The 13,111-nt window shown below is 38.6% G+C and overlaps 1 non-coding gene across 1 annotated transcript; it reads left to right on the top strand.

Annotated features, from left to right (window-relative positions):
- Window positions 1-608: 608 nt before the first annotated feature.
- Window positions 609-716, top strand: LOC130971638 (small nucleolar RNA R71). Its single transcript, XR_009082849.1, has one exon. It is a non-coding gene; the product is annotated as a small nucleolar RNA R71 (small nucleolar RNA).
- Window positions 717-13,111: the final 12,395 nt, after the last annotated feature.

Raw genomic sequence — 13,111 nt, 5'->3', positions numbered from 1 at the left:
GTTTTGATTAGATCAGAGACCATGGTTGCTAAGTCAGATTGGCTCTGCTTAGAATTCTCTGTCTATTGTTGAGAAGATGATGGAAAAGGCTTGCCATTGCTAAACCTGTTTCTTCCACCATTATTGTTGTTGAAACCTTGTTGAGGTCTCTGTTGATCCTTCCATGAGAGATTTGGATGATTTCTCCATGAAGGATTATAGGTGTTTCCATAGGGTTCTCCCATGTAATTCACCTCTTCTATTGAAGGGTTCTCAGGATCATAAGCTTCTTCTTCAGATGAAGCATCCTTAGTACTGCCTGGTGCAGCTTGCATTCCAGACAGACTTTGAGAAATCATATTGACTTGCTGAGTCAATATTTTGTTCTGAGCCAGTATGACATTCAGAGTATCAATCTCAAGAACTCCTTTCTTCTGATTCGTCCCATTGTTCACAGGATTCCTTTCAGAAGTGTACATGAATTGGTTATTTACAATCATTTCAATGAGTTCTTGAGCTTCTGCAGGCGTCTTCTTCAGATGAAGAGATCCTCCAGCAGAGCTGTCCAATGACATCTTGGACAGTTCAGACAGACCATCATAGAAAATACCTATGATGCTCCATTCAGAAAGCATGTCAGAGGGACACTTTTTGATCAATTGTTTGTATCTTTCCCAAGCTTCATAGAGGGATTCACCTTCCTTCTGTCTGAAGGTTTGGACTTCCACTCTAAGCTTACTCAATTTTTGAGGTGGAAAAAACTTTTCCAAGAAGGCATTGACTAGCTTTTCCCAAGAGTTCAGGCTTTCTTTAGGTTGTGAGTCCAACCATATCCTAGCTCTGTCTCTTACAGCAAAAGGGAATAGCATAAGTCTGTAGACCTCAGGGTCAACCCCGTTAGTCTTGACAGTGTCACATATTTGCAAGAATTCAGCTAAAAACTGATGAGGATCTTCCAATAGAAGTCCATGGAACTTGCAATTCTGTTGCATTAGAGAAACTAATTGAGGCTTAAGCTCAAAGTTGTTTGCTCCAATGGCAGGGATAGAGATGCTTCTCCCGTAGAAGTCGGGAGTAGGTGCAGTAAAGTCACCCAGCACCTTCCTTGCATTGTTGGCATTGTTGTTGTTTTCGGCTGCCATGGGTTCTTCTTCCTTGAAGATTTCTATTAGGTCCTCTACAGAGAGTTGTGCCTTAGCTTCTCTTAGCTTTCGCTTCAAGGTCCTTTCAGGTTTAGGGTCAGCCTCAACAAGAATGCTTTTGTCTTTGCTCCTGCTCATATGAAAGAGAAGAGAACAAGAAAATATGGAATCCTCTATGTCACAGTATAGAGATTCCTTGAGGTGTCAGAGGAAAAGAAAAAATAGAAGGAAGAGGTAGAAGAAATCGAACTTATCAAGAAAGATGGAGTTCGAATTGTGCATTAAGGAGGAGTGTTAGTCCATAAATAGAAGGATGTGAGAAGAGGGGAAGAAATTTTCGAAAATAAATTAAAAAGATTTTTAAAAACATTTTGAAAAATGGTAATTGATTTTCGAAAACTAAAGTTGGAAAAGAAATAAAGTGATTTTTGAAAAAAATTTTTGAAAGTAGAAATCAAAAAGATATGATTGAAAAATTCTGGTTTCAAAAAGATATGATTGAGAAGATATGATTTGAAAAACAATTTAAAAAGATTTGATTTTGAAAATTAATGACTTGGCTAACAAGAAAAGATATGATTCAAACATTAAACCTTTCTCAACAGAAAAGGCAACATACTTGAAATGTTGAATTAAATCATTAATTGTTAGCAAGTATCTTTGAAAAAGAGAGAAATTGATTTTGAAAATATATGATTGAAAAGATTTGATTTGAAAAAGATTTGATTTTGAAAAATTTTGAAAACTTGAAAAAATTTGAATTGAAAACAAAATCTTCCCTCTTGTGCCATCCTGGCGTTAAACGCCTAGAATGGTAGCCATCCTGGCGTTAAACGCCTAGAATGGTATCCATTCTGGCGTTTAACGCCCAAAACACTACCCTTTTGGGCGTTAAACGCCCAGCCAGGCACCCTGGCTGGCGTTTAAACGCCAGTTTTCCTTCCTCACTGGGCGTTTTGAACGCCCAGCTTTTTCTGTGTAATTCCTCTGCTGAATGTTCTGAATCTTCAATTCTCTGTATTATTGACTTGAAAGACACAATTTAAAATTTTTTTGGATTTTTAATAATGAGGAATAATCAAAATGAAACTATGACAAATAAACAATGCATGCAAGACACCAAACTTAGAAGTTTGTGTACTACTGACACTAACAAAATGAGAATGCGTATGAGAAACAACAAAATACTCAAGACAAGAGAATTTAAAGATCAGAGCAAGAAAATCATCAAGAACAACTTGAAGATCAATGAAGACACATGAATGAATTCGAAAAATACAAGAAGAAAAGAAACATGCAATTGACACCAAACTTAAAATGAGACACTAGACTCAACAAGAAACAAAAATATTTTTGGTTTTTATGATTTTGTAATTTTTTTTTGGTTTTTTCGAAAATTGAGTGGAAAAGAAAAATAAAGATATCAAAATTCTTAATGAGAATTCCAGGAATCATGCAATGTTAGTCTAAAGCTTTAGTCTAAAGAAATTAGACATGGCTAGCCAAGCTTCAGCAGGACATTGCATTCAAGAGCTAAATTGATGAGAATCAATCAGCTTTGGTGATGATAAGAACATCACATTGAAACACTAGAATTCATTCTTAAGAACTCTGAAGAAAAATACCTAATCTAAGCAACAAGATGAACCGTCAGTTGTCCAAACTCAAACAATCCCCGGCAACGGCGCCAAAAAAAACTTGCTGCTCAATACCATGGTCTAAATATAATTTCACAACTTCGCACAACTAACCAGCAAGTGCACTGAGTCGTCCAAGTAATAAACCTTACGCGAGTAAGGGTCGATCCCACGGAAATTGTTGGTATGAAGCAAGCTATGGTCATCTTGTAAATCTCAGTCAGGCAGATTCAAATGGTTATGGGTGATTTATGAATAAAGCATAGAATAAAGATAGAGATACTTATGTAATTCATTGGTGAGAATTTCAGATAAGCGTATGGAGATGCTTTGTCCCTTCTGTCTCTCTGGTTTCCTACTGTCTTCATCCAATCCTTCTTACTCCTTTCCATGGCAAGCTGTATGTTGGGCATCACCGTTGTCAGTGGCTACAGTCCCGTCCTCTCAGTGAAAATGTTCAACGTGCTCTGTCACAGCATGGCTAATCATCTGTTGGTTCTCAATCAGGTTGGAATAGAATCCAGTTATTCTTTTGCGTCTGTCACTAACGCCTAGCCTTCAGGAGTTTGAAGCTCGTCACAGTCATTCAATCATTGAATCCTACTCAGAATACCACAGACAAGGTTTAGACCTTCGGGATTCTCTTGAATGCCGCCATCAATTCTAGCTTATACCACGAAGATTCTGATTAAGGAATCCAAGAGATAGACATTTAAGCCTTGTTTGCTTGTAGAACGGAAGTGGTTGTCAGACACGCGTTCATAAGTGAGAATGATGATGAGCATCACATAATCATCACATTCATCATGTTCTTGGGTGCGAATGAATATCTTAGAACAAGAATAAGCTGAATTGAATAGAAGAGCAATAGTAATTGCATTAATACTCGAGGTACAGCAGAGCTCCACACCTTAATCTATGGTGTGTAGAAACTCCACCATTGAAAATACATATGTGATAATGTGATCATTGACTTCGGCCCCAGAGAGGGAACCAGAAGAACCTAGATGAAAATACAATAGCAAAAGGTCCTATATGTAGAGAACTAGTAGCTTAGGGTTTACAAAGATGAGTAAATGACATAAAAATCCACTTCCGGGCCCACTTGGTGTGTGCTTGGGCTGAGCATTGAAGCTTCTATGTGTAGAGACTTTTCTTGGAGTTAAACGCCAGCTTTTGTGCCAGTTTGGGCGTTTAACTCCCATTCTTGTGCCAGTTCCGGCGTTAAACGTCGGGCAGTTTTGAGCTGATTTGGAACGCCGGTTTGGGCCATCAAATCTCGGGCAAAGTATGGACTATTATACATTGCTGGAAAGCCACTGATGTCTAATTTCCAACGCAGTTAAGAGTGCGCCAATTGGGCTTCTATAGCTCCAGAAAATTCACATCGAGTGCAGGGAGGTCAGAATCCAACAGCATCTGCAGTCCTTTTCAGCCTCTGAATCAGATTTTTGCTCAAGTCCCTCAATTTCAGCCAGAAAATACCTGAAATCACAGAAAAACACACAAACTCATAGTAAAGTCTAGAAAAGTAAATTTTAACTAAAAACTAATAAAAACATAATAAAAACTAACTAAAACATACTAAAAACAATGCCAAAAAGCGTATAAATTATCCACTCATCACTTACCAATTTGCCTTTTACCACTGAAACATAGAAAGACTAAATTGAGAAAAAGAAATACTCAATGAAAACCATAAAGGAGAAGAATAAATAGTTCAGCGAGCTATGGGAACCTAAATGTTTGTTCTCTTACTCCTTGCTCCAATCCTTGGCAGTTCATCCCTTTAATAGAGGAATAAAGCTTCCTAGGCTTGAAACTTGCTTCAGCACCTTGTTTGACTTCTTCTCCAAAATTAGATGTAGTAGTGACGTTTATAGAGAAGAGAGAAGGTAGCAGCAGTGACCGAATTAGACATGCAACCATACCTTTAATTTTATCTTTCAACCTTTTTCATCTTGCCTCTTAAATCTGAACCGTGTATTTTTGCTTTGTCTCCAAGTCAGATTCTTGAGCGTTGATCGACCGCAAGCATCATCATTTTTTATTACTTCAGTTTTCCACTTCTATGCTTGTGACCCAGATGATTTCTTCAGCGCTTCTTGATGAAAGACAAATGTGGAAATGCTTTTTATGATTTACTCTTCCAATTTGATATTGCCTTTAGCCCTAGCCTCTTTGATCTCCTCTTCGATCTCTTCTTCGTTGCTTGAAAATGGAAACCTCCTTTTTGTTCTTCAATTTGGCCTAGCTTTAGGATTTCCTTTTCCTTTCTTCTTGTTTCAGAGAGTTCACATGATGTGATGTGAAAGAAAAAAAAGAGAGAGAAGAAAGAGTTTTAGTTTTGGTGGATGTGAAAAGAATGGATTCAAATGAAATAAAATTCAAGTTTAAGTGAGTGATTTTGGATATGGACCACGATTTGGACTTGTGTTTGGATATAGGCTAATCTGTTTTCTTCATTTCTTTCTTATGGTTCAGCCATTCAATCTTTGGATCAAGAGCGTTGGAATGAATGCTTTGTTCATGTTGAACTTGATATTGGGCCGGAGTTGATGCTTCTTGGGTCAAATGTGAATAAATAATTTTTTTGCACACTAAACAAAACAAATCACACAAACAATTGTCTAATAACCCAATAATATTTAGTCATCATCTTAATATGTTTTAGTTCTTCAAACTCAACATATATATAGAACAGAATTCCAAAAGATACAGATATCAAGATTCGGACTCAAATTGCGAAGGTAAGACCAGCTAGAGTATACATATACATATATATACAACCCAAAAATAGCCCAAAAGACATGATAAATACACCTATTTCTCCAAGTCAACCTATAGGAGAGACAAAATACAATATATACAGGGCGGAGAATACAACTACATATATAGATAGCCTAATCACAAAATATCACATCCCAAAATGAAATCTTCATTTGCACAGAGAATCTCTAGATGCTCAACGATGTGCTTCTCGACCTGCATCTGAAAAATAACAATATACGTAAGGAATGAGAACCAGGCATTCTTAGTATGGTAAGGTGCCACATAGATAATATATAAGGTCCCAGGAAAGCTTGAGGCATTCCTAGAACTCCAACACTCAGAATCAAACTGGTGCACAGAATTGTGATCACACTTTTCACAACTCTGGTACAACTAACCAACAAGTGCACTGGGTCGTCCAAGTAATAAAACCTTACGCGAGTAAGGGTCGATCCCACAGAGATTTTCGGCTTGAAGCAAGCTATGGTCATCTTGTAAACCTTAGTAAGGCAGATTCAATTGGTTATGAGTTTTGATAATTGAAAGATAAATAAAACACAAATTAAAATAAAGATACTTATGTAATTCATTGGTGGGAATTTCAGATAAGCGTTTGGAGATGCTTTGTTGCTTCTGAACCTCTGCTTTCCTATTATCTTAATCAAATCATGCGTGCTCCCTTCCATGGCAAGCTGTATGTTGGTGGATCACCGTTGTCAATGGCTACCATCCATCCTTTCAGTGAAAATGGTCTAGCTACAATTTCTGTATGGCTAATCAACTGTCAAAATTCTTGTCTCGGATGAAAAATACCAGGTACAGCTACCGCACGGCTAATCATCTGTCAGTTCTTACTTGTGTCAGAATAGGATCTCTCTATCCTTTTTTGCACTGTCACTGCATCCAACATTCGTGAGTTTGAAGCTCGTCACAGTCATCCCGTCCTAGATCCTACTCGGAATACCACAAACAAGGTTTAGACTTTTCGGATCTTAAGAATGCTGCCAATTGGTTCTAGCCTATACCACGAAGGTTCTAATCTCATGGATTCAAATGCTCTGTTGTCAGGAGAGGCTAGTCAAATCCGTGGATCAGAGACCTAAGAGACTATAATCCGGCTGTCGTCCAATGACAACGTTGAACATCATGTAGACCGCTTGTGGTTGTCAGGCACGCGGATCTTGGCTAAGCGAGTAACGAAGATAGTGGGTGATTGTCCCGGGTCACCCCTTCATTCTAACTTAACTGAATTAAGTACGAGAGTACATCTTGGAGAAGAAGTAAACATGAATTGAAAGAGAAACAATAGTACTTGCATTAATTCATGAAGAACAGTAGAGCTCCGCACATTAATCTATGAGGTGTAGAAACTCCACCGTTGGAAAATACATAAGAGAAAAAGGTCTAGGCATGGCTGAATGGGCAGCCTTCCAAATATGAAAAATGGCATAAGCTCCAAAAAAGGGATGAAATACAATAGTAAAAAGTGCTATTTATACTAAACTAGTTACTAAGGATTACTGAAAATAAGTAACAAAGTGTAGATAGTGCAGAAATCCACTTCCAGGGCCCACTTGGTGTGTACTTGGGCTGAGCATTGAGCTTTACACGTGCATAGGCTTTTTCTGGGGTTAAACGCCAACTTGGATGCCAGTTTGGGCATTTAACACTAGGAAAGGGTCTCTGGTGGGCGTTTTAATGCCAGTTTAGGCCATCAAATCTCGGAAAAACTATGGACTATTATACATTTCTGGAAAGCCCATGATGTTAGCTTTCCAGCCCAATTGAAAACGCACTAATTGGACTTCTGTAGCTCCAGAAAAACGCATTTGAGTTCAGGGAGGTCAGAATCCAACAGCATCTGCAGTCCTTTCTCAGCCTTTGAATAAGATTTTTGCTCAGGTCCCTAAACTTCAGTTAGAAAATACCTGAAATTACAGAAAAATATACAAACTCATTGTAAAGTCCAGAAATGTGATTTTTGCATAGAAACTAATAAAAATATAATAAAAAGTAACTAAAACATACTAAATACTATGTAAAAACAATGCCAAAAAGCGTATAAATTATCCACTCATCATAACATTAAACTTAAATTGTTGCTTGTCCCCAAGCAACTAAAAACAAAATAGGATAAAAAGAAGAGAAAATACAATAAATTTCAAAACATCAATGAAGCTTAGTTCCAATTAGATGAGCGGGACTAGTAGCTTTTTGCTTCTGAACAGTTTTGGCATCTTACTTTATCCTTTAAGTTCAGAATGATTGGCATCCATAGGAACTCAAAATTCAGATACTGTTATTGATTCTCTTAGTTTAGTATGTTGATTCTTGAACACAGCTACTTTATGAGTCTTGGCCGTGACCCTTAGCATTTTGTTTTCCAGTATTACTACCGGATACATAAATGCCACGGACACAGAACTGGGTGAACCTTTTCAAATTGTGACTTAATTTTGCTAGAGTCCTAGTTAGAGGTGCCCAGAGTTCTTAAGCACACTCTTTTGCTTTGGATCACGACTTTAATCACTCAGTCCCAAGCTGTTCACTTGGACCTACATGACGCAAGCACATGGTTAGGGACAACTTGAATTAGCCGCTTAGGCCAAAATTTTATTCCTTTGAGCCCTCCTATCCATTAATGCTCAAAGTCTTGGATCCTTTTTACCCTTGCCTTTTAGTTTAAAGGGTTACTGGCTTTTTGCTCTTGTCTTTTGGTTTAAAGAGCTATTGGCTTTTTCTGCTTGCTTTTTCTTTTTCTTTCTTTTTCTTTATTTTTTGCCATTTTTTTTTCTTTCATAAGCTTTGTGTTTTTTACTGCTTTTTCTTGCTTCAAGAATCAATTTTATGATTTTTTAGATTATCAATAACATTTTTCTTTTTTCATTATTCTTTCAAGAGCCAACAATTTTAACATTCATAAACTTCACTATAAAAAATATGCACTGTTCAAGCATTCATTCAAAAACAAAAAGTATTGCCACCACATCAAAATAATTAAACTATTTTCAAGATAGAATTCAAAATTCATGTACTTTTTTTTCTTTTTTAGAAAATATTTTTCATTTAAGAAAGGTGAAAGATTCATGGAACATTCATAGCTTTAAGACATAGACACTAAACACTAATGATCATGTAACGAAGACACAAACATAGTCAAAACATAAAGCATAAAAACCGAAAATAGAAAAGAAAATAAACAAGGAGATTAAAGAATGGGTCCACCTTAGTGATGGTGGCTTCTTCTTCCTCTTGAGGAACTAATGGAGTTCTTGAGCTCCTCTATGTCTCTTCTTTGCCTTTGTTGCTCCTCTCTCATGGCCTTTTGGTCTTCTCTGATTTCATGGAGGATGATGGAATGCTCTTGGTGCTTCATTCTTTGTTGCTCCATATTGGAACTTAGTTTTCCTAAAGAGGTATTGAGTTGCTCCCAATAGTTGTGTGGAGAGAAGTGCATCCCTTGAGGCATCTCAGGAATTTCTTGATGAGGGACTTCGTCATGCTCTTGTTGAGGTCCATGAGTGGGCTCTCTTGTCTGCTCCATCTTTTTTCTAGTTATAGGCTTGTCTGCTTCAATGAGGATGTCTTCCTCTATGAAAATTCCAGCTGAATTGCATAGGTGATAGATGAGATGAGGGAAGGCTAACCTTGCCAAAGTGGAGGGCTTGTCAGCCACCTTGTATAGTTCTAGAGGTATGATCTCATGAACTTCCACTTCCTCTCCAATCATGATACTATGGATCATGATAGCCCGATCAACAGTTACTTCGAACTGGTTGCTAGTAGGAATGATAGAGCGTTGGATGAACTCCAACCATCCTCTAGCCACGGGTTTGAGGTCAGGCCTTCTCAGTTGAACCGGCTTGCCTTTGGAGTCTCTCTTCCATTGGGCTCCTTCCACACAGATATCCATGAGAACTTGGTCCAAACTTTGATCAAAGTTGACCCTTCTAGTGAAAGGATGAGGATCTCCTTGCATCATTGGCAAGTTGAATGCCAACCTCACAATTTTTGGACTGAAATTTAAGTATTTCCCCCGAACCATTGTGAGCCAATTCTTTGGGTTCGGGTTCATACTTTGATCATGGTTCTTAGTGATCCATGCATTAGCATAAAACTCTAGAACCATTAAGATTCTGACTTGTTGGATGGGGTTGGTGAGAACTTCCCAACCTCTTCTCCAAACCTCACGTCGGATCTCAGATATTCACTCTTTTTGAGGATGAAGGGGACCTTGGGGATCACCTTTTTCTTGGCCACAACTTCATAGAAGTGGTCTTAATGGACCTTTGAGATGAATCTCTCCATCTCCTATGACTCAGATATCGAAGCAATTGCCTTCCCTTTCCTCTTTCTAGAGGTTTTTCCGGTCTTAGGTGCCATTAATGGTTATGGAAAAACAAAAAGCAGAGCTTTTTCCCACACCAAACTTAAAAGGTTTGCTCATCCTCGAGCAAAAGAAGAAAGAAAGGAGGAGAAGAAGAAGAAATGGAGGATATAGAAGGGTATGAATGGTTCGGCCAAGTGAGTGATGAAGTGTTTGTGATGTGTGAAAGTGGAGGAGTAAGGAGGGGGTAGTTATAGGGTAAGGGAGAGGGGGAATCTGTGTGAAAAAGGGTGGGTTTGGGAGGGAAATATTTTGAATTTGAATGGTGAGGTAGGTGGGATTTTATGATGGTTTTTTTTTTGGGAATAGTGGATGGATGTGAGTGGTGAAGAGATTATGGGGAAAATGGTAGGATTTGATAGGTGAATAGTATTTGGGGAAGAGTGTGATGGAAAGGTGTGAAGAGGAGAGAGAGTGAGTTGGGGTAGGTGGAGATCCTTTGAGGTCTACAGATCTTGAGGTGTCAAGGGTTTCTCATCCCTGTACCATTCTGGCGTGTAAACGCCCCTGGACAGCCCTTTCTAGCATTTAAACGCTAGTATGATGCCTTTCTTGGCTTTAAATGCCAAGCTGATGCCCCCCTTCTGGCGTTTAATGCCAGCCAGCACCAGACACCCTTTTCTGGTGTTAAACACCAGTCTGTCTGCCAATTCTGGTGTTTAATGCCCAGAATGCTGCCAGACTGGGCGTTAAACGCCCATTCTGCTATCCTTACTGGCGTTTAAACGCCAATAAGTCTGTCCTCCAGGGTGTGCTATTTTTTATTCCACTTTAATTTTGCAGCTGTTTTTGTGACTCCACATGATCATCAACCTAAAGAAAACATAAACTAATAATGGAAGTTGAAATGGAAAAGTAATTCACATAGATAAATAAAATTGGATTGCCTCCCAACAAGCACTTCTTTAATGTCAATAGCTTGACAAGAAGCTCATACAGAGCTTCACAGATACTCAGAGCATGATTGTGGCCTCCCAACACCAAACTTAGAGTTTGAATTTGGGGGCTCTGCTTGACTTTGTATGGAGAGAATTGGATGAAGCTTTTCATGCTTCTTCTCTATGTTTTCAAAGGAAGATCCTTGAGCCTTAAACACAAGGTAGTCCTCATTCAATTGAAGGGCTAACTCTCCTTTGTCCATATCAATCACAGCCCTTGCTGTGGTTAGGAAGGGTCTTCCAAGGATGATAGATTCATCCTCATCCTTCCCAGTGTCTAGGATTATGAAGTCTGCAGGGATGTAAAGGCCTTCAACCTTCACTAAGACATCCTCTACAAGTCCATAAGCCTGTTTCATTGATTTGTCTGCCATCTCTAGTGAGATTCTTGCAGCTTATACCTCAAATATCCCTAGTTTCTCCATTACAGAGAGTGACATGAGGTTTATACCTGACCCCAGGTCACTGATGAGCGGATAATTTATACGCTTTTTGGCATTATTTTTAGGTAGTTTTTAGTAGGATCTAGATACTTTTTGGGATGTTTTTATTAGTTTTTATGCAAAATTCATATTTTTGGACTTTACTACGAGTTTGTGTGTTTTTATGTGATTTTAGGTATTTTCTGGCTGAAATTGAGGGACCTGAGCAAAAATATGATTCAGAGGCTGACAAAGGACTGCTGATGCTGTTGGATACTAACCTCCCTTCACTCGAAGTAGATTTTCTGGTGCTACAAAACTTCAAATGGCGTGCTCTTAATTGTGTTTGAATGTAGACATCCAGAGCTTTCTAGCAATATATAATAGTCCATACTTTGCTCGAGTTTTGACGACGCAAACTGGCATTCAAACGCCCCTTCTCTGCCCTATTCTGAAGTCAAAACACCAAAACTGGCATAAAAGCTGGAGTTAAACGCCCAAACTGCCACCAAAGCTGGCGTTTAACTCCAAGGAAAGCCTCTACATGTGTAAAGCTCAATGCTCAGCCCAAGCACACACCTAGTGGGCCCGGAAGTGGATTTCTGCATCATTCACTTAATTCTGTAAACCCTAGTAGCTAGTTTCATTATAAATATGACCTCTTACTATTATATTTTCATATTGGAATCATCTTTAGAATGTTTTCCTTAGACTTGGGGGCTGGTCTCACGGCCATGCCTACCTTCACCACTTATGTATTTTCAACAGTGGAATTTCTACACACCATAGATTAAGGTGTGGAGCTCTGCTGTTCCTCGAGTATTAATGCAATTACCATTGTTCTTCTATTCAATTCATGCTTATTCTTGTTCTAAGATATTCACTCGCACTTCAACTTGATGAATGTGATGATCCGTGACACTCATCATCATTCTCACCTATGAACGCGTGACTGACAACCACTTCCGTTCTACTTAAGATTGAGTGTGTATCTCTTAGCCTCCTTTCTGAAAGATCAGAGTCTTCGTGGTATAAGCTAAAATTAATGGTGACCATTCCTAAGATCCGGAAAGTCTAAACCTTGTCTGTGGTATTCCGAGTAGGATCTGGGAAGGGATGACTGTGTCGAGCTTCAAACTCGCGAGTGGATTGCAAAATATTGGTCATATTGATGCTCTGAATGCCATATTGGCTCAGAACAAAATATTGACCCAACAAGTCAATATGATCTCTCAGAGTTTGAAAGGATTGCAAAATGCATCTAACAGTACTAAAGAAGCATCTTCTGAAGAAGAAGATTATGATCCTGAGAACCCTGCAATGGAAGAGGTGAATTATATGGGTGAAGCCTTTGGCTACACCTATAATCCTTCATGGAAAAATCATCCAAAATTTTCATGGAAGGATCAACAGAAGCAAGGCTTCAATAATAACAATGGTGGAAGAATCAGGTTTAGCAATAGCAAACTTTTCCCATCATCATCTCAACAACAGACAGAGCATTTTGAGCATAATCCTTCTAACTTAGCAAACATAGTCTCTGATCTATCTAAGGTCATTCTTAGTTTCATGAATGAAACAAGATCCTCCGTTAGAAATTTAGAGGCACAAGTGGGCCAGCTGAGTAAAAGGGTTACTGAAACTCCTCATAGCACTCTCCCAAGCAATACAGAAGAGAATCCCAAAGGAGAGTGCAAGGCCATTGATATAATCAACATGGCCAAATCCTTAGAGGAGGAGGAGGACGTGAATCCCAATGAGGAAGACCTCAGGGGACGTCCAATGGTCAGTATGGAATCTCCTAATGAGGAACAAAAGGAATATGAGGCTTATA

Source organism: Arachis stenosperma, chromosome 3 (assembly GCF_014773155.1).
Source record: "Arachis stenosperma cultivar V10309 chromosome 3, arast.V10309.gnm1.PFL2, whole genome shotgun sequence".
In the NCBI taxonomy this organism is placed as follows: Eukaryota; Viridiplantae; Streptophyta; class Magnoliopsida; order Fabales; family Fabaceae; genus Arachis; species Arachis stenosperma.
This window is presented reverse-complemented; position numbering and strand designations above follow the sequence as displayed.